This window comes from Pteropus medius, unplaced genomic scaffold, assembly GCF_902729225.1.
Source record: "Pteropus medius unplaced genomic scaffold, Ma_sr-lr_union100, whole genome shotgun sequence".
NCBI classification, from domain to species: Eukaryota; Metazoa; Chordata; class Mammalia; order Chiroptera; family Pteropodidae; genus Pteropus; species Pteropus medius.
The window spans coordinates 10,280,039-10,302,433 of record NW_024340849.1 but is presented as its reverse complement, the minus strand read 5'-3'; the positions used below and the strand labels follow the sequence as shown (position 1 = coordinate 10,302,433).

At 45.6% G+C, this 22,395-nt stretch overlaps 1 long non-coding RNA gene and 1 pseudogene across 1 annotated transcript in view; one reads left to right on the top strand and one right to left on the bottom strand.

Moving 5' to 3' along the window:
- Positions 1 to 20,013, bottom strand: part of LOC120584572 (uncharacterized) — a 38,291-nt gene extending 18,278 nt beyond the window's left edge. The window contains exon 1 of the long non-coding RNA XR_005648079.1: positions 19,857 to 20,013. This is a non-coding gene — a long non-coding RNA (uncharacterized LOC120584572). The remainder of the gene's footprint in view (positions 1 to 19,856) is intronic.
- A 215-nt stretch (positions 20,014 to 20,228) lies between these two features.
- Positions 20,229 to 20,347, top strand: LOC120589679 (uncharacterized; annotated as a pseudogene).
- Positions 20,348 to 22,395: the final 2,048 nt, after the last annotated feature.

The window sequence follows — 22,395 nt, the reverse complement described above, 5'->3', positions numbered from 1 at the left end:
TTTTTGGAAGGCATTTTTGCAATGTCTTTTCAACTGTAACATGAACCTAGTAACCTTGTAAGTCCATATCTAGAAACTTACTCTAGAATAATGCTTGCACGTGTACACACTCATATGTGTACAAGGAGAGTGATCAAATAAAGCTACATCCATTCAACCAATACCAGGTACTCCTGAAGAAGAATGGAGTGTCATCCTACATACTGCCTTGAAGAACGCCTGTGATATACTGTTACATGAGAGACTCAAACTGCAGAATGTGATACATATGTGGAATGATCCCATTTACGTATACAGATGTACTAGGACAGGGAGGTGAAGGAGTTCAGAACAAGCCTTCCCAAAATGTGCCCTTTTGATATGCAGATTATTTTGACCTGAAGGCAATTAAGACCCAGCAGTTTCAAGAAAAACTTTTACCCAAAGAATTTAGATAGAGGGCCTGGCCCAGAGAGAGAAATAATTTTTTACCCGAATGACCTATCTGTATGGGAGATTATAATAGAGCTGAATTTCTTGTAAGAAATGAAAGGATATAGTGGCTCAGGGGGAATTTTTTTTCCCTAATGGGAGCAGTTCTGTGGGGCTTGGCGATAGATAGCCTCTCACTCACAGCACCTCGATCCTGAGTGCACAGATTACCGTCCAATCAGTCAGCCTCTGATGTCTGAGCACAACTGGAGACCCCCACCCCCTCCCAGACCCACACACTCAGAGGGAGCTGTGGCCTGCCCAGCTCTCACCTGATGGTCTTCAGAGCACGTTGCTGCAAGTTCTTTGTTGAGGACCTGAGACCCTGTACAAGGACGCGGGTCCACAGGACCTACCTTAACGAGGATTAGGTGCCACTGCCACTTTAGTGAAAGCTCTCTGGGGTAGTGCGGAGCCAGCCTGTCCCTGCACTTTAGAAATATTTTCAGGTTGTCATGACCTAAAGCGTAGATGAGCTGTACTTTTTCCATCAGTCCAGTGCCGGAGAGAGCCCTCAGTGCCTGACAGCGTCAACGGGACCGAAAACAAACTCCCAAAGTCAAGATATCAAGCCATCGGTTCTACACCCTCTCCACGTTAAACACCCTCTTTTTACATAAATGCCACAGCGCTCCTTAATCTGACCACTGCTCCAACATGCAACAGCCGAGACCACATTGCCACGACGATCCCTGTGCTCCTTCGTCTCTCCATCTTGATTTCTTATTCCTCCTGCCCCTCAGGCCACCTCTCACTGCCTCCTGACAGTCACTGTTATGGTGGCCTGTGCCTCACTCAGCTAGTTTCTCCTTGATATTCCCAATCAATCCAGCCCATACCCCTGTCCATGGAGCAGCACTGACGGCTTCGAGGTTCTATTTCTGACCCTGTTGGAAGTAGGATGGGAGAGGGGCTTGTGAGGCAGTGTTTATGAAGTCTACAGTCATGTACAGGAAATCCTAGGTCTTCACATCCACTCACTCTCACTCACTGACTCTCCCGAAGCAACTTCCAGTCCTGCAAGCTCCGTTCATGTTAGGTGCCCCATAGAAGTATACCATTTTCATCTTTCATATCATATTTTTACTGTACCTTTCCTATGTTTAGGTATATTTAGATGCACAAATATATAGCATTTTGTTACAATTGCCTATAGTATTCAGTATAGTAACATGCTGTACAGGCTGGTAGCCTGAGAGGAGGCGGCTATGCCATATAGCCTAGGTGTGCAGTAGGCTACATGATCTAGGTTTGTATACGTACACTCTATGATGTCCGCACAACGACAAAATCACTGGATGACGCATGTCTCAGAATGTATCCTGTGAATTACGCTCCTCTCCTTTGAAGCCCCAGGCCCCTATTCCATCCTTACTCAAAATAGCACATAAACCACAACAGCCGGACTTCTCCTGGGGCCCCATTGTCTTTGGGGTCCCTGTACGTACACAAGTGTTTGTTTTTTCCTGTTAATCTGTTTTATGTTAATTTGATTATTAGACCAGTCAGGAAAACCTAGAACAGTAGAGAAAAAATTTTCTCTCCCCAACAGCAGCAAATAGACGAATAATTGACAGAGTTACCGTACATGAGTTTACTAAATGGACTGATACATACCATGATATTATGTGGTGCGATTACCAGTTTTTCTATATTATTTTCTGGTATAGAACTTTCCATAGATTGAGCTGTTCTAGGCCTCTCAGATCATCACATAACCCCATAGATAATGGAACATGCTCTTCAGTCTCGATCTGGGCCTTTCACCTCTGTTCCTAGATCTAGCTCAGTGACTGACGGCATGAGAAGGTTCAGTAAACGCCTTAGAGAGTACGGGGCTGTGTACCTCCCCTTGGCTGTAGAGGTTAATGTGGCTTTATCACGATTCAAGTTCAGCTTGAGTCTATCTACTCTCAGAGCCAAGCTGCGAAACAGTTTGGTGAAAGCCACAGTGTCAGCGGGCAGACACTCCCACTCAAGTCTGGTCGGGCTTCTCCTCCCGGGAGCAGGGGCCACGAGCCTATATCAGTCTGAAGGCCCTCTAATCGGTTCAAAAGAAAAATCCCAGAAATGACGGACCCCGTGGGATAAAGGACTATCTGGTGAGATGGTGGGGGCAAGGAGGGGGCGATACTGGGGACAGAGAAACAACAGAGAGAAAACAGAGGAGAGACAAAGCAAGTCGAGTGAAATCAGGAGGTGTTTACTGAGAGCCATCAGGAAGAAATGCACAAGACTATATATTTACATACAGAATAATTCACAAAAAGGCCTTATCTTTCTGCCGCTCCTGTTCTAGTCAGAAATCTTTGTTCGAAGATGATACAGACAACTCTTTTCTCAGTAAGAGATCACACATCAGTAAAACGAACTCCTTGAAATAAATCTCCAAAGTGGGTGGTTTTCAAGCTTTGACTCTCAAGAATGCATCTGTTTGTAGGCCGTCCCTTCAGATGGGTGCCTGACACCCAAGACTTGTCTTATTCTTCTGTGTAGTGTCATATTACTAAAAGCTAATATTTGTCGAGGTCTTCCTCAATGCCGTTATTCTAAGCTTTGTGTATACTAACTCTTTTAATCTCCACACCAGCCTTATAAAGGTGTATAGAGTAGGAGCTTCATTTTATAGTTATAGGAGTATCTGCATGGTCAAGTAATGTGTCCAAGATCACGCAGCCAGTCAAGCCTTAGCACGTCTCAAACCTTAACGTGCATTCGAATCACCTGTGCATCTTATTAAAATGCAGATTCTGACTCTGCATAAAATGCAGATTCTGACTCTGCATCAAGCCCCTGGAGGACATCATTGCTGCTGGTCCCAGGGGCCACACTTTTGAGTAGCAAGATTCTAGAACTTCAGATCCAAGCTACCCACTGTGTGCTCCGAAGACTTAGATTAAGCTCTCTGTTAGAGAAATGAGATTGGAGGATGATCTCTGGACGCTGTTCGGCTCTGAACTTTTATAACTATTGCAAAATCCTGGCAAAAAAAGTTACCGCCGCATTCCTGGGCCACACTCAAAGCCCAGGCCCCAAGTCATACGCATCCAGTAAATACTTACTGGGGTACCAAACTAGGCTTAGTGGCTACAAGAGTTAAGAAGACAACCCATGTCATCGAGATTACAGTCTTCTGGGGAATAAATAGTGTAGCCCCACAGTGTCACACACCCTACCAGAGAGGAAGAACAGGGCAGACAATGGACAAGGCTTCCCATAGAAAGTGACCTCCAAAGGGTACCAGAATAGTCCACCACAAAATATGCCTCTTTGGCACATGGGTTATTTTAAGCTAAAGGTAACTGAGAACCAGCAGATGTAGGAAAAGCTCTTTACCTTCCCCTAACTGCCTAAAAATAAAGTTCTATAATTTGCCCTTTTTAGAAAGGTAATTTACATTTGTAAAGATGTCTCTGTACTAGGAAAGAGCTACTCTGCAGACAATCCATCATCTGAGAGATTCTTGTGTGCATAACGAGACAATCCTTATGTACCAAACAGTTCCCTCCTTCCCTCCCCTAACTTGCACCACCCCCAGCCCAGAAGCCCCAAATCCCTTTTCCTCTATTTAGGCTAAGATAGTATATAAGCTTCAATCATCTGGCCACCTCCTTGAGCTCCATTTTCTTTGTAAAACTCCCATGCAAAGTATACAATTAAAATTGTTTTTCTCTTGTTAACCTCTTTTTTTTTTTTTTCCAGTTTGGTTTGCAGGCCCTAGACTTTGAATCTAGGAGGAAAGATTTTTTCTTCTATGCATCTAAGCTGAGACATCATAGGTAGGTACCCAGGAGCTAGACCCGTGAAGGTAGATGGGGAAGAGAGGTAGGTAGGAGAAAAAGCACAAGAGAAGGCCCGAAGTCAGTGAGGCATTGCGAGGTATTAAAAGAAATTGCGGTTGACCTTCCGGTCAAAAGAGGAAAGAGAGTGAGAGATGGGAGAAGGCCCAGCTCCCGTGCGTCTGAAAGGCCCAACTTCTTCACGTGGCCAATGGCCTAAGGTGAGGCGAAGCCTCTGAGGAGTTCTAAGCAGGAAAGGGGAGCGTGGGCTTTGCAGTCGGAGGAGCCAGAGCGTGGCACAGAACGTGGGGAGGCGCAGGGCTCCCGGCCGGAGACGGGGTGTTGATTAGGAGCCTGGTGCAGTTATCTATGTGAAAAACGACGGTGACCCAACTGGGAGAGCAGCAATGCGATCACGGGGAGGGACGAATGAGAGAGACATTTAAAGGGAGCAGAGTGAATGAAATGAAGGACCAAAAAAGCGTAGCTTTTAAAATTTTTTTTAAAAAGGTAGAATCATGACTCATAAGGATATAAAATGAACACATGTTAAAGATTTTATTTTACTCATAAAGAAGGAACCAAGCAGATGTTATAACTGGTTCGAGGGAGAAATTGGAAGGAAAAAAACCACATACACACGTTTATAGATGAGGCATATCGAAATGAATGTGCACACGGAGGCCCAATTAGCTTCTTCCCCAGTGGGGGACAGAATTCAACCGAATCTCTAAAAGACAGGATAGAATCTGCACATGTGCAGCTAAGAATTATTTTGCATTGTATCAGGAGTGCACAGTTTACAGGGTTGTACAACTGGCTGCATGAAACCAGAATACTCATAGTGGTGTCCTCTAGCCAACGTACAACTTTCCGCGGAAGCAGGAATTTTTCCTGGCAGCAGGATGACACTATGATCTCTGACTTGGACACCCAGGAAGATGGTTGGGACATTCACTCTGTGGGGAACATGGGAAGAGAAGAGGTTCTGAGGGACTGAGACAGAAGAGATGGTGACAAACTGACTTGATCACATTTCAGTAGGTGACACTTCCCTCTGACGGAGGTATGGCAGGGCAAATATTCGAAGGTATTAAGGGGAAACTTCCCTCTTGTGGAGGTTTAAAATGAACCACCCCAAGATGTGCCTCTGTGGTTTGTGGCTCGTTTTGAGCTAAGGGCAACTTTAGCTCCAGCCTTAAGAAAAACTTCTGCCCCTCTCTTGATTACCTAGAAGAACTTGAATTAGGGGCTTTGCCCATAATAAATTATAAGAGATAACCATTTTTGACCTATCTATAGGGCAGGACAGACTTCTATTTGCTAAGCATCTGCTCTTCTCATCATCCTAAAGTGACCCTTTGAAGCCCCCAAGGCACCTGACCTGAGCCCCAGCTCAGGATGTCTCATAGACTCCAGATTCTCATGTCCATCTCTGAAGCTCTCATGCGTGTGGGGTCTCTGATTCTCTCAGGTGTGTGGGTTTCCCGTATGTATGTATGTATTACATTTGGTTATTGTCTCTTGCTAATCTGTCTCATGTCTATTTGATCATTAGACCAGCCAAGAGAACCTGGAGGGTAAAGTTTGCTCCTTCGCCACACTCAAAATGGCAAGCGGTCCAAAGGCAGGAAAGGACTAAAACTGGACGGGCAAGAAAGGCCAAATGTCCAAGGCCAGCTGCCCTGCCTTGGCCAGGGTTGGTCCTGTGATTTTGAGGACAAAGCACCTTGGCTTTAATTTGGGGGAGGCATTGCTTTAAGAGCCTTCCCTGCGCTAAGCCACACTTCATATCTATTGAGCACCGTTTCATAGAAGGTCCTGTGTGCAGCTCTGTTGTACATTCAAACAGATCTTGTCTGGACAGAACTTCCTATGTGGCTGCTTCAAAGTTAGAATGCATCTTTTCGTCAGAAAAAATGACCCCTGTGTGATCACTTTCTCAACCCAACAACAAATGTTCTTTTCTAAGAACCCCCCAACCCCCAACATGGGGACTGCTTTCCAAACCAAAAAGTAGACAATTCGAGGTGCTAAAAATTGTCTTTAATTTGTCCATTTATAGGAATGAAGAAATAAAAGTTATTTTAAAAAATTGATTTGGTGTCAGGACTTCTATATATTGAAAACAATAAGGTCAATTGCAGTTTGGGGCTGCCCTGGACATTTCAGATCATGTGGTTAGGAGATACGAGTAGCAATTGTTTGTGCAGATTCTGAAAGCAATTCTGGGTTTCTCAGCCTCTGCTTCTCTCTATTCCTCAGAGCAAGTGACATCTGACCCTCACCAAGAGCCCAGTCCCACCTCCAGTCTAGGAAGTTAAATCGAGGTGTTGGGGTTCTGCTAGGTGTCCGTGATAGGTTATGAATCCTACCACACAGACCTGAGTGTCAGAGGGACCAGAGTTCAAGGTCTGTGAACAACACCCGACTTACTCTAGCCAGTCCCGTTCTCGGAGCCCAAGCCTAGAGATCGGAACCCTAATCCCTGCTGAGGCCAACCTTGCTGGACTTTGAGTACCTCTTCCTGCGCATTCTCTGCTGTCATGCTCTGCCTGCCTGCTGGAAGGACCTGACCGCTAGGGGCAGGCCCACCCATTCACCCGCTGCTGAGTGCCACCAGGACGCTGGCCCCCACTTGTATACTTCAGGTGCTCTGCCCTGGACTCCACACCAAACTTCAGCCTGACACCGGCCACTGGGCTGCAACCAAGCAATATCGCTGCCACAGCAGGGGGCCCCATGCCTGGACCCGCCCAGCCTGCTTCTCTGTCCACACATCACTGGGTCACGTCTGTCTTCGCTCTGAACATCCGGTTAAGGCCTGGTTTCTGTGCTGTCTAAATTTACATCGAATCTGGGCCTGCCTTTCTTCACAGATTCATACACGAGGGGAAACACCAAGGGACACAGAGCCTTTGGCTCGAGTTCGCTTATCTGTTACCCAGTCATCCTTTCAGAACGAACCGAGATTTTAGTCTCCAGAAATTCTCTCACCGCCTGCTCCCCTCTCTGCTTCCACGCTGAAGACCCCCACTTCTGCACATCCCCATCAAGAACGCTGCTAAGCTCGACTTCCCGCACTTTGTGTTATTTAGATGTCTCGGTTAGTTTTACAAAAATAAATTTAGACCAAATATTCACCCTTCTTCTCCCCAATATTAAAAACCACTACCCCCCACGTGCAAATGTGCACGTGCGTGCACACGTGTGCTTGCGGAAACACATTACATCTCCGCTTGTTCTCCCTTTCCAGAGCACCGTGACACACTTACCGAGCGCTCACAATGTGCCAGGCACCGAGCTAAGGGCCTCGTATGCACTCCCCGCTCAAACCTCCCAGCGGTCCTATGAAATCGGCCCCTCATCAGCCCTCACTGTTGGATGAGAAGATTTCCAAGCTTTGCAATTAGTGTGGCTGTGCAGAGATCTGACTCCAAGCCGGCTAACTCGGGATGTTCTAATCTCAGCATCGCCTGGCACGCCAGCCCCTGGCACAGCGTCAGGCACACTGAGGGCCCTCAGTACTTGTTTGGTGAGTGAATGGATGCCTAACCCCGCCCTATTTAGAATTCAACACCGACTAACAGATTATATATCTACTTTGTACCAGCCATGGTGCATTGACGTGAAGAAGCTGTCAATGGTTCATCTGGGATAATATCCATAATTATTAAAAAAAAAAAAATTGTCACATGGCAGAACCAAGTCTAGAACAGACTTTTTTTATATATAAAAGTGTATCACTCACTCTTTCATCATGATGGCTCAATTGTCCTTGGAGAGGGAATAATAAAGACAAAGCTGGAGAACAGGATTCCTGCCTTAATGTAAGTTATATATATATATATATATATAACAAGGAGGATGTGTAGTAAACCCCAGATGTTAGATCTGAGGTGATTCAGTTCAATCGAGGTGCCTGGGAGGAAGTCGTTTTTTCCTTCTCGGGTGGTTTAAGATGTCCTCCCCCCTGTCAAAGCACACAGTGATCGCAGATCACACCAGAGGGCGGCCACCACAGAGAAGCTCAGCCCAGAGGACTGGTTACCAGGTCGCTGGGAGCCTCCCTCCGCCGTCCAGGGCGACGGCCGAGAGCGCCAGCTTCGAAACCAGCTCACCTAGGTTCCGACCCCATCTCCACCGCTCACCTGGGTTCCGATCCCATCTCCACCGCTCGCCTGACCACATGACTTTGGATGAAGGACAATGATGCCAATTTAGGAGATTACATCTGACATGCACTAAGCATAGTTTCCTGGCAATGAACCTGTAGGAACTATCATTTTGTTATCAATTATGATGATTTACTCATAAAACATACAATGAAGTTTTAAAATAACTTTGAAAAGAAACAAAACCTCCTGTGGAAGTCAACTGGCAAAGACCCATTATTCAAAGTGCACTTGACATATCTGCAGAAGCAAAGAGAAAGGAGTCACTCTGAAGAGGCCTGAAACCAAGAAATAAATGTTCCTACACAGATATCCTGGGGCAAGCCAATATGGTGCAACCAATCAAACAGACAAAAATATCCCAGACCTGGAAGAGAAACAAATTCCAGTCCAGGACTGTTGACGCTAATTAAGGGTTTAAGCCAATTCCTTAGCGAAGTGGAATTGACCGTTATAACAACTCACTTTATATTTCTAATCGTTCATCATATATAATATAAAGCCTGTAAATAATTACTATTAAAGAGTGTGGCTCTAGTCACTTTCAAATTATTTCATTGTTTGTATTAAGATCTGGAGCTTAAAAAACCCTCCAGGTACTAAAACCTCCTGTGGAGATGACTCGCCTCTCCCAGGTAAGGTCCTAGCACGGAGTGGAAAAGCGAGCTCAGCTTATTTCTGACTAGGAGTTAGACAAGTTGCACAGTCATAGGAGAAAGGTCACCTGGAGTGAAATTCACTAGGCAGTCAGGGCATAAATCAGAGGGGAAAGAGTCATTTTTTTATACCTCTCGCTCTGTGGTTCCCACAGCCAATGTGTCAACAAGTCCTGTCAATTCTCCCATCAAGACAGAACTTGAATGCCTTGCCCTCCTCCCTCCATTGCTCCATTTTTAGGGTAAACACCTCTCCTCCCTTGGTTCTTCCACATCGATTCTCCATTCAACAGCTAGAATGATCCTTTTAAATCTCAACTCGTCTCCCCTGCACTGCATTGCTCAACTCCTCAAATGAACAGATCGCCTGAGTCCTTGCATGGTCACGTGGCTCCTGCTCACTCCTATCAGTCACTCTGGACTTCCTTCAGTTTCTCAACTAGTCATCTTCCCAGAGACCTACAGGCAGCCTGTTCCCACTCCCCAGAGTTCTTCTTTCCTATTATCTAGACCCTACCTACCCTCAGGTCTCAGCCCCAAAGTCATTTCTTTAGGAAAGCCATTCTCAGCCACCCCAGGTTCAATTACGTCTCTCATTTCTTTTCCTTCATATCATTTAGCACAACTTGTAGTTTGTGTGTATACATGCACGCATATATATGCATGTATGTGCATCTATACAACATACATGCATATATATGGACAATATATACATGTTTATATGGACATGTGTGTATATGTCCATATAAACATGTTTAATGTCTCCGCTTCAAGACTGTAAATTCTATGGAGGGAGGACCCATGTGTGTCCTGTGGTCGCCATCATGTGTCCAGAATCTCACAGAGTATTTATGAAGGGTATCAATAAATACAGGTTGAACATTTGAATAAATTAATGTGCATGGTTGACTCAAAGGGGAGAAGGAAGAGGCAGGGATGAAAAGTTCCTAGCACTCACCACCAAGGTAATGATTTTCCTAGGAAAGGAGACAATATTTAACCAGTTGCCAACGGATGCAAGAAAATTGAAGACCAAGTATTTTTTATTTAAAACAGAAATTCCATAGACGTTCTTTAAAATAGAGAGCACAGACGACCACTTAAATGAAGAATGTCGTCATAATTCACAGGTGAAAATCTCTTTTGTGTACCTTCTTTATGATTATAAACTCAAAATAGGAGATGATTTGATGATCAGGACAAAGAAGTTGCTACTGAGAAAGAGTTCCTTGCTTTTGATTGGTGTCTTTTCTGAACTTTCTCAAGAATAGCCTATTTTTGCCTGAACTTGTGAGCGTTAACTTACCTCCCTAGATCGCACTTCTTTTAATGGTCGGTTTGTTGCAGATTTGCTTTTCACTCCTTTAATGAGTAGATTTGGAAGTCAGCAGAGGTAAGTTCAGGCGGCATTTAGGATGCAGGAATTGGCCCCAATGAGGTGATGACAAAGACTCTCTTCTAGGAAGAACCTTAGAAAAGGGAGACTTCCTTCCAAAACCCCAGCCCAAGTGTTCTATCTTCCAGAAGCTATTAATTTTCTCTGCTCCCGCCACTGGAAAATGTTTGGTCTCAAGAGAAACAAGCCAATTAAGCTATTCCTTAAGGGTGAAACCAAAATAAGTCAGGAAATTCTCATGGAGCCACTAACTGTTCCTCCTGAACCCTAATGAGGAGACACTTGGATGGAAATGCGGCAGATAGATATCATCGGTGTCAGCCATGCAATGTGGTGACATCGGCTAATGCAGTTCAGCAGTCTGAGGCCAGGGGACGACACTGCCCTTTGATAATGTTTGGGGGACAGAAGCTAGAAACTATCTTAAGCCAGAGAGGGCACGTTAGGTAAACTGTGAGCACTGGGGCTGCTGGAATCCAGTAATCCAAATCCATCCTCTGGAGTCTCACAAGGTGAGGGCTCTGGCCTGCTTCTGCTTGATCGAACATTCTCAACTTGGGCCGCTCATTATCTTTACCGAGTCCCTAAAAGTCCAGCCCTGCCCAGGCTCCGCAGGGGTGAGGATCAAAGTGGGAGGATATGTTCAGAATGTGGTGTAATAAAAGCAGCGCGACTTTCTAAAATGTTCCAATGAAATGGAAAAGAAAATTAAAAATTTAAGCCTCTTAAAATGTAAATGGTGCCAGCGTGCCTTGCAACTTAAAGACTCTGGCCCATTAAAATAAGAAAAAAAAAAATAAAGAAAGAAACCCAGAAAGCTGAGATGAAGTACTAAGACAGAAATTAGGGAGATCACGATTCTGCTCCCGTGTGGCCTTATTCGCTCACACCACCGCCTCGGTCCCCACTGACCTCACTGGGCTTAGTGTCACCCTCCCTACCTTTCCCATAAGGTCAGTCTGAGTACAAATCATTCTGATGACCCTAAAACTTTCTTGAAGGGTAAGAAGCACTTCTATAAATGCCAGATATTATTAGTTTAAGCAATTAGCTCTCTACCCAAAATGGAGAGAGAGGAAAGAGTCGTTTTCGTCAGAGTATCATGTTTCAGGGCACTTCCACCTGCCCCCACCCCCACCTCCACCCCCACCCCATGGACATACACTCAGTTCGCTTGGGCGAAGGTGCCTCCCCAGACGGGGTCACTCTCCTTGGTTGGTGACTCCATGTCTTGCCAGCCTGGACTCGGCGATTCTTCTTGCTGTGCCCCGTCTTTGACACCCATGTGGTGCCATGCTTTCATCTGACACGGAGCAGGTGCCTTCCCCCACCCGTGTGCCCCCAGAAATCACTAGAGGCAGAACGCCAGCGTCCCCACTTTTACACGGCCCAGTCAGAATTAAATGCCGCTTCTGGCGCAGCTCTATGTCCCTGGGCTTAACATCTGTTTGGCCTGTCATTTGTCATGCCCTGTGCATTTCTGTGTCCTGCTAGGCTGGGGGACCCAGGGGCCCAAGGTGATGTCTTCCTTGACTTTATTTCCCTCTGACTGATCAGCCCAGTGCCTGGTACACGGTAGGGACTTGATCGAATGTTCCCTTAATTGAACATAATTGTTTTTTTCACACAGCTCTCTTTTCAGTTCTGGGCGTACCAGCTAAAAACAATATTCTGCGGCTTCACAATCGGAAAACTGGAAATTTGCCACGGAGGTGAGCAGGAATTTCCACACGGTTATTTTTCTTCCTCGACACGAGGAATGCAGTGTTTCCTGACAAAACGCCATTCTCCTATGTGCTGACAGAATCGGGGCCAGAGCAGGACCGCGTGTGGGACAAACATTTGTTATCGTGGCTTTACAGGAGTCAGAAGGACTTTTTAGGCCTCTCTGGCCCAGGTGGCTTTCAGCTGCTCACATAATTAATGCCTGTGCAACCCCAAAATGGAGGCACTTTGTTGCTTAGCTTTTCCACAATCATTCAAGATTTACATGATTTTACAGGTTCCAATTCCAAACGATAAATTGCTGATGAAAATCTTAGGTAAAACGAAATTGCAGACTATGTGTAATATCATTGACTTGTGATTGTTTATGAATAAAAAAGGTTTGGAAACATATCAGCTTTCAATTAGGTGGGAGGAGAAAAGGGAGAGCATCGTGGATAAATTCTGCTTTCTGACTTATTTACGTATTTTTTCTGTGTGATGATATTAAAGAATAAGGTTATTGAGGACTTAATGCGTGCTAGACACCGTTTTAAGTGTTTTACAAATACTGACTCTGAGTTAGGTTTTTTTATTATCTCCATTTCACAAATAAGGAAACTGAGGCACAAGGAGCATGAGAACTTCCTCGAGGTCACAGAGGAGTAAATGGCTGAGGTGTAGCCTGACCCTTTAGTCTGATTCCAGAATCCAAACTCTTAACCATTGCTATATTGCTTCATATTCTGTACTGATCACTGAAGACTACGAAGCATTTCTGTGTTTTAATCATTTAAATATTTTGGCTGAGCCATGTGACTTTGGTTGAGTCATTCGACTCCTCAAGACAATGTAGTATAGAACTTAACCTTGGCCGCAGAGAGGTCTGGGCTTTGCTGTTGGCTTCTAGGGTGTAATCCCTGTAGGGGTGATTTTGTTTAGAGTGGGGGCTGGCCACACCAGAAAGAACAATGATGTGACTTAGGGTGGGGACTTTAGGTCACACCCAGAGAGGGTGGAGGCTGAGGGCAGTTTGGGAACCCCTTGAACTTGCAGCTGGTGTCAGACATGCTGGGTGGTCTTGTAACGAGACAGTCTCTTCTAACTTGTAGTTTGCCGTAACTCCTCACAGTTCCTCAGTTTATTCATCTTTAAAATGATGCGATTCAAAGAAATGATCTCTAAAGTTTGCCATGAAGCCCAACAGTGCTGCCCTGTCAACGGTGTCTGCATTTTAGCAAGGCTCACGGGGACCTGAAGTCTTTACCCCAAAGAAGTCCATGGAGCAGAAATGAAGAGACAGGCAAGAATTTGAGACTGAAGTCTCTCCTGCATAAATCACACTATGCATGTCACTTACAGGTGAAGGAAACGACACAGGGATGATGGAAATGGTGGGAGGGCACTTGAGGGGGAACAGATCCCTCTGGTTCTGAGTCTATTTCTGTATTGAAATAAGTTAGCCAGGGGGTTCTGTTCTACTGCAGGCCGTTTGGCTTGGTGGAGTCCACACGCCCAGAGCTCATTTCTGCTTCAACCGCAGAAGTCAGAAACTTCTGAGAGAAGTCAGACCCAGGGCTATTAGGCTTCCAATGTCCTCAAACGCAAAACCACAATCTGGGGCATTACTCGGAGGCTGGCGGGCCCCACACTGTCTTTTTGGCCTGCATTCAAATATTCCGAACCTTTGTGGGGAACTCCACGAAGGAGTCTCTTGGCTTGGATGCTTCATCCAACTTTTCACAAAATCTTCAGGAAGCTTTTAGGCACAAGAGGAAATGGTCTCAGTAGAGCTGTAAAGCCCTGTTTTTCTCAAGTCCCAATTCTCTAGGTCCAAGTGGCTGGACCACACTTGACATTGCTTTGCCTACTTGCAAAATAGGGCACCTGTCATATACTTCAGTCCTGAGTGGAGACCAGCAACCCCACACTCGTCCCCTACAGACTTCAAGGACCCTATGTCACCTAGTCCACGACAGTAGCTCTGGGCTCGTGTCTTAACCAATAGTGATGAGACTAGCAGCTACCTTTCTTTTCTAGGCAACGTGTTCATCATAATCTCATCTGATCTACGCAATGGCTCAATAGATCAAGTATTATTATTATTTGCCCTATTTTTTTTTTTTTTTTAAGAACAGGAACGTGATCCCTAAGGAGGTTAAGAAATTTACCCCGGGTAACACAGTGTGATGGACAGAATAAAGCTCCCCCAAAGTTGTCCATATTCTAATCCCCAGAACCTGTGAATGTGTCACCTTCGTGGCAAAGAGACTTTGCCAGGGTGATTAAGTTAAGGATCCTGAGATGGAGAGAGTATCGTGGATTACTCAGGCAGGTATGATGTAATCAGAAGGGAGGCAGGAGGATCGGTGTGTCAACGGAAGCAGAGGCTGGAGTGACTGGAGGGATGGGCCACAAGCCAGGGGATGCAGGCAGGAAAGGCAAGGGACAGATTCTCTTCTCGAGCCTCCAGAAGAAATGCAGCCCTGCTGATACCTCAATTTTAGAACTCCAGAACTGTAAAATAATACATTTGCGTTCTTTTAAGCCACTACGTCTCTGGTCATTCGTCATAGTAGCAGGAAGAAATGAATACGAGCAGCTATTACGTGGCTGATTGGGGGTCTGAACTCAAGCGGTCAGCGCTCACCTCAATATCTTTATCTCATCGTTCCCGCCAGCTCTGGAATCTCCACTATTGATCTTTTCAACATCTGGGGGTCGCGATCCTCTTCTTTGTGGGTTACGGGGAGACACTCAGAGGTGTAGCGTCCTGCAAGCAATACAGAGGCTCAGGGTTCGGCAACGGAAGACTGGCCAGCATGCCAGCCCCGCTGTACCTCAGTTTCCCCACTTGTAACGGTGGTACAAGCCTCACGGGATTTTGAAAAGCTCCAGTGAAATCAGCCACATAAATCACTGACTGCAATGCCTGGCACAGGATAACACACTAAAAATATATTATTCTCCTAAAACTTTATTGAGTGCTTAATATTACCTTCTAGCCTTTTGCTAGGGAGTTTTAACTTCAGAATTTCAGGTCTGCAATAGACCGTAACGGGTTTCATAAATAGAAAAACATTATCTCCTTGTTTTTATATAATGCTTTAGATTTAGTGTCCAATTGTTAGCTGTTATTTCTGGATAAATGGGGTAGTGGGTTGAATAGTGTCCCTCCAACATTCACGTCTACTCGAAACTTCAGAATGTGACCTCACCTGGAAACAGGGTCTTTGCAGATATAATCAAGGTAAAGCTTGAAACGATATCATACTGGATTCAAGGCTCTAACTCCAATGACGGTATCCTTATAAGAGACAGAAAAGAATGCACAGAGATACACAGGGGGAAGAGCACATGATGATGGAGGCAGAGATGGGGGTGATGCAGCTGTATACCAAGGAATGCCAAGAACTGCAGGCAGCCACCAGAAGCTGAAAGAGGCAAGAAAGGATTCTTCCCTAGGGCCTTCAGACATTATGATTTCAGACTTCTAGCCTCCTGAACTGTGAGAGAATAAATCTCTGTTGTTTTAAGCCACCCAGTTTGCAGTAACTTGTTACAGCAGCTCTAGGAAACAAACACAAATGGTGATTTTGGGTGCCTCTCGAGTCACCCCACTGCGATGGGAGGGACTGCTCCATCTCCTCCTCCAGGCTCACTCCCTCTTTCCATGCAGGGAAGAAATACTTCACCTGAGAGATTAGTTCTTCCTCACCCCCACTTCGCAGCATATGGACTGCGGCAAGAATACGAGGAAAGCAACCCAAAGCCAGTAAGGATTACTCGTGCAGTGTGTAAAGCACTGCTTGGCAGAAGCGTAGCAGACTGTTTCTCTGCTACTAATTAGCTGTGTGACCTTGAGGGGGTGATTTAACCCTGTGAGGCGTGCACTGGTTGAACAAAACATCTTTAAGGTCACTAACATCAGAAGATTATTGGCAAATAACGGCCTTAAGACCAAAGGGAAGACAAAGAGGAAAACATGAAGAACCCTGGGAACCCTGTGTCCATCCCACCCAAGGGAACATAGCTCACATAAGTGCTTAGAACCTACACGCTACCTCGCACCTTAGTCCCAGTGTGATTTTGTGCCAGCCACTGCCTACATTGCGGTACCGCTGAAGTACTGGGCTCTGACCACAGACTGTCCATTTAAATGCAGGCGCTCCTGTGAAGCTGGTGGACTGCAGTCGTCCTTAGGGATCAGCATCAGCATCAGTCACACACTCACACACACACACACACACACACACACACGATGTGTCTGATCCTCTGTCTCTGCTGATACGAACACGTAGCCCTCGTTTCCATAGCTCCTGCTGCAAATCACAATCACACAGGTCTCTCCCAGCCTTCCCGAGAATCTAAACACAGCAGGTTGAATCTTGCCTGCTCACCTTGCAGGCACTCCATACAAGGTTAGAAGGGATTTAATTAGAGAGAAAATATAATCTTTCCATCTTTAGATTGCATATCAAGGATCAAAGTCTCCAAAAGCTCTCACCGACTGTTTGCAACTTTGCATAAACTTCCTGGCAGTAAGGGGGAAAAACCCGATGTTAAGAAATGTTAATTGAGGTTCTGGGCCACACTGATGTTTCTCTCCCGCTCGGTCCAAGACCTTTCGCCTCTGTTTCCTTCTTCCATTGCCACATCGCTGCTCCCTTTTCCCTAAATCTCTCCTCCACAGCGGCCGGTGAGCTGTGTGTTTCGTTGTGTTTATATCCTTTACAGCCTAACTATGTTATGTCCGTGTATATGTTCTGCTTGAAGGATCAGTTGAAGTCGCCGGCATATTTCTTCCTTGTAGATCTTTTTAATGTTTTCCTGCCATATTTTCCTACTTAAGGAAAATAATCAACCATGCGTCTGCTTGCGTGGAAGGAAAGGAAGTGCGAATATTGATATTTAGAAATTGCTCCCGGTAGACCGGTGTGGAAATCTGAAGAGTCTGGAAAATCGCACGAAGGAAGAATTAGAAAAGGGATGCGACCCTTATTGCTAATTCCTTGAAGTATTTAACTGGCAGATTAGAACGGAAAACAGGCTAATGTACAAGAAAAATATAAAAATAAATTACCTAACGAAACCACTTCAGAAGAAAAATATATAGTGAGTAAATAGGTGACGCCTACTTTCGAGTGAAGATGGTAGAAAGGGGAGAAGCGACTGTGACAGAAGCCACAGTTCTCGTGCGTCGTCCTTCCAGGGTTACTAACCAAACGGAGATGACCTCAGAACGTCCTCTCTGGGAGCAGCTGGAGCCCCACTGACAGGCAGGGCCCCGAGCGGCCTCCTCTCGCCTCTAGAGATGTTTCCCACGGGTGGAATACGGAACCAGCACACACCCCGTGCAGTCCGGGCCCTACTGACGCTCAGAAGAAAGCTCAGGGCACACGAAGACTTGAGCTCTCAAGTCAAGAAGCCAAGGTAGGCCACTCAGCAGCCAGCAGTGCCTGGTGACTCATTTATCAGTGCTTGGAGGATTATCTTTGAAGGTATAAATGAATGTCACTCTTTGAGCCCCAGAACACAGCTCACCAAATATGAATCGTGGTGCTAATCCAGCACAGGTCTCTGTATGGTACGGGCTGTATTATCTTCCTGAGCCCCGGGGAGAAAGCGAGGATATATTAAAAGCAGGGTGTTTTCAGAGAGAGCATTCACGCCGAATTATATGGAAAGTGCAAATGAAAGAACAGTGAAAGTGACCTTGACTTCTGCAGTTCAGACTGGTTCCCCGTTAGCTAATAGCCACGCTGAGAACATCAGGAGCAGAGGTTACAGATGTTCTGTTGACTAAACAGAAAACATTAACAGCTTGGTTGTACATTGAAACACACTAAAGCATGAAAATAAGCACAGGGCAAAGGGGAAAAGTTCAGTGAATTTTCCTGAGCATACTTTTTTTGTGTGTGTGTGTCATTTCTGCCCTAGCATTTTTTCAAATATAAGTCAAGGAAAAGTTCATAGGAGGATTTTTTTTTTTTTTTTTTTTTTTGTTTAGAGCTGTTTTTGGCCCTACACAGCTGACGATTCTAATGCAATCCACTGCAGAAGCTGCCTGTCAAAATATAAAGCCACAGGTCCTATCTTGGAGTAAGATGGTAGTATACTTCATCCTTTGGGGAAGACCAGAAATGGAGACTATTAGAGCACCAGGGGATATTTCTATTTTACAGGAAAGGAAAGGGAAAATCAAGAAATTCAAATGACTCGCTCAAGGTAGTGATGGAGATAAGTCTAGACCTTAGACTCTTGTCCATGCACAGACCTCGTGTCTTAAAGCCGTGGATTGTCACTCATTTTACCCTTATAAGGCTTGGGCTGGAAAATGGAAGACTGTCATTGCAAAGTCACCTCCGAGTAACTGTAAGCATGCTACACTAATTAAGTCCTAACTTCTGACAAATATGGCTTACAGCAAAGCCCTTATTTCTTACAGGACTGAAGTGCTATCTATACATGTGACTAAAAGCTCTCCACATGACCTGAAATCACCCATAGCTGCCAGCTGAGGTCGGCCTCACCCTACCTCTCCATGTAGAACCCCCGAATGAGACCGAATGATACATTTTTTCTCGCTTTGAGAATGGGCTCCATTAATTGGCAGCCCCGGCTTCAACGTGGCTCCGAGTTCCTTGTCCTCTGGGAAAGAGCCTCATCCCTTCTCTGTGCGGGGTGACGCCCACTCGCCACACTGCTTACCCGTGGGCAGCTCAGGCAAGGTGGGCAAGCTCTAGCCAGGAAGATTCCAAGTAGATTAAAACACAACCTAGACCCTCCAGGGGTTTTCACTCAGCTCTCCGGCCTCTCTGGGAGATACGAATCGGGCTGCCTGGCAAAGCTGCAGTGACAACCTGGCTGATGTCAGCAGCTGGAGAAGCAAACCTTTTTTTTTTTTCTTTTTTCTTTGATGGTCACAGCTCCACTGAAGAAACCGAAGAGATTCAGAAGCACTGATGACATTTTGTGGACTTCACCGTTTGACTTATAAAAGGTCAAGAGAAAAATCTGAGTTGGAATCCATTTTTTCATTTATACAAAACCCACTGCAAGAGTTAAGCCAAAAACAAAATTCTAAAAACTAAAAATTAGCCAACGCCTACCCAGAGAAGGTGAACTGTAGAAATTGATGCCAGGGATGGTAATATACAGAAAAAGAGTAATCTCTACAGCAACAGGCATTAACGGTCTAGAGAGGTTTTCCAGAGGGTTCTATGCCTTCCACATAAGCTCAGCTGGAACTCTGAGAAGCTAAGCATGTCAGATACTTGCTGTCATCACTCTGCTCCTAGAAACGTAAGGTGACTACGCCCAGAGCAGAACAAGCCACAAGCTTGCTTCACAGTGGCTTCAAGCCATTACGCCTCTGTGGTCACAGACAAAAGGGATTTTATTCCCAGTGCCTTTAGGGAAGGAAGTTTTATAGCATCTCACACTAGTGCTACTCATCAATAATCCTCCATAGCCAAAGGAGAGAGGGAAAAATTAGGAAGGGGCCCACCAGCGGACCTAGGCAACTTGCCAGATCCCCAGTAGGCGGACACTGGGAACCAAGAGACTTGGATTATCCTCCCAGTTCTGCTTCTGAGAAGCTACGTGAGCTCAGGCAAGTCCCTAAGCTTCAGCTTTCTCATCTATGAAATGAGACTATTACTTTCCTACTTACCTCACGTGGCTAGTGCGAGGCTCACAGGAAACCTTTTTGTGTGAGCATCTTGAAAAGTTCCCTGCAAACAAGAGAAAGACCTATTTTAATTAATGATAGACGCTCTTGCCCTTCCTCTCGTCGGAGAGTCTGTGCCTCCAGCTGGCCCCCCCGAGTCAGCACAGCTATCACTCGTCTCTCCAGGACCTGCCCATTCCCAGCGGCTCAGGGGTCCAGGTAAACCAAGCAGCTTCTGAGCCAAGAAAGCGTGGCTGTGGAAGGGCCAGATCCTGAGGATGCCAATGCTCAGGGAAGCCCCGGGGCAGACGTCTTTCCTGCGAGCTGGTGATGAATTGAGGAGCAGGCACACATTTCCTTTAATCAAACCTTACTGTCTACGGCCGTGCCACCCTGAACAAGCCCGATCCTGTCTGATCTCGGAAGCTAAGCAGGGTCAGGCCTGTTTAGTACTTGGATGGGAGACCACCTAGGAAGACCAGGTGCTGTAGGTGTAAAAAAAAAGAAAAAATCAAATTTTACTGTAACATGAAAACTTACATGTATCTCAAAAGAGGACCCGCTGCTTTCCTTCTGTACTTGCTGATTCAGCCTCCAAGTTTATGCATAGATCAGATGGGTCAGATTTTGGAAACAAAACTGTGCCTCATGCAAAAAGCAGGTCAACAATTAGCAACTGCAGCCATTCATTAAGAGCTTCTTGGAGACTGCATTCGGCTGTATAATGAGATGGCGTGAGTAAAACCTGATTCTTACCTGGACTTAATCAGACTCACTCTACCCTCTTATGGGGAGCTAATTCACAGCCCTAAGTAGTTTTCCCCCAGTTCTTTATCCATTCTAATGCTGACGACAGGCTGGGTACTAGAGAGCACCCCTTCCCAAAGAGGTACTTTGAACTGCTTGGTTAGTAAGAGACTAAAAGCAATTTGGAGGATGAGTTCTTTTGAAAAGGATGAGTTGTCCATGCTTGGACTGGCTACGAGCACAAAGGGAAGATAACTCAGGGTCTTTGAATCCTGCCCAGCTGCACTCATGAGTTCTTGAAGGACCTATGCAGAGGGGACATGCAAACAATCCACACCCTATCACTGGCCAAGGTTTCGGCCATAAATCCTCAACTGGTTCCTGACCTGATGAGCTGGCTGGGACCACAAAGGGCAAGAAGGCCCTCCCCGCTTGGATCAGATGAGAGAGTATTCATCCTGCACGCCCCCTTTTCCTGGACACGACCGTGAGGGTTTTTAGGGCAGAGGGTTTCCCCTAAGTAGAGGGAGTCTCAGGCCCAGCACAGAATTAAGAAAATGAAGGAAACAGGACAGAACTATAACATGTTGTATTGAATTGTACATATATCGAAGGGATAAAGAATTAAGAAAAATAAGGGACATATATATTTCAAAGAGTCTGATACCCAAAAGGTGGCATCCCAAAATGAAGCGAGAGCCTTAAACTTCTGTTCCCTTCCCCCGCTGCTCCGCACCTTGACACCATCGTCCAAGTGTGCCCTCGGGTCCCTGAAGACAGAGGAGCCCTGAGCAGGCCAAGGAAGATGAGCGTATTTAGCATCCAGAAGAGAAGGACGAAAGTGACCAGCTGTGACTGGCAGCTCCAAATGAAGGAGCTTTGATGGAAGAGTCAGCTGAGACTATCGACGAAGCAGGAACAGAAGTCCTCAAAGAGATCTAATCAGGGCATAAAAAGACTTTGCGAAACCAAATATATAATTAATTTGCATTTTAAAAACTAAAAATTTTCATTTAAAATTAAAACCTTTAGTCATTTGAGATATAAAAGCGAACAGTCATGAGAACCAACTCAGAGACCTAGAAGAAACACCTCGCCACACAGATAAAATACAAAGAGATAGAAATCACAAGATAAAATGGAGACACTTGAATGTCCAGGAGATCTTTCATGTGGAGAGGAGGTCTAGAAGCTAAAGGAAGGAACAGAAGGAGGGGAGTTCATAATTCCATAAGCACTAGAGAAGAAGGTCCCTGTCTGAAGAGAGGCATGAGTCAGCAGACGGACAGAGCACATGGGGCTCCACATGGGATTAACGACAACAGGACACAGCTCCCGGTGGAATTCCTAAAACTTGAGAGCAGAGAGGGAGTGTTCACTTAAGTCTCCCAAGGACGTTGTTTCTCAAGGTATAGCCCATGAACTTGCTACCTCGGAACAAGGAAACTTCTGAATCACATCCTTTAGTGGGTCTGGGGAAATGCAAACAGCTCACACAAGTAGCCCGGGGTCGGGGTTATTATAGTAGCAGGAAGGGTCCTCAAGAAACTTCTAAGTACTGAAGGATAGGAAGGACCATCGTATCTAACAGAGGCCACTCTTCCTTAGTGAAATGCTGCAAATTCTCACACGCATGTACACATAGACACCAGGGAAGACACTGCATTAAGTAGTGTTGATCTATCTGGGGAAACCAGACGGAACAGATATGAGCGACTTCACAGCCCTCTCTCTTCGTTTAAAAAATGTTTTCGACCTTGACTTTGAACTTTGTAAAGGAAAAATGTAAAGCTGA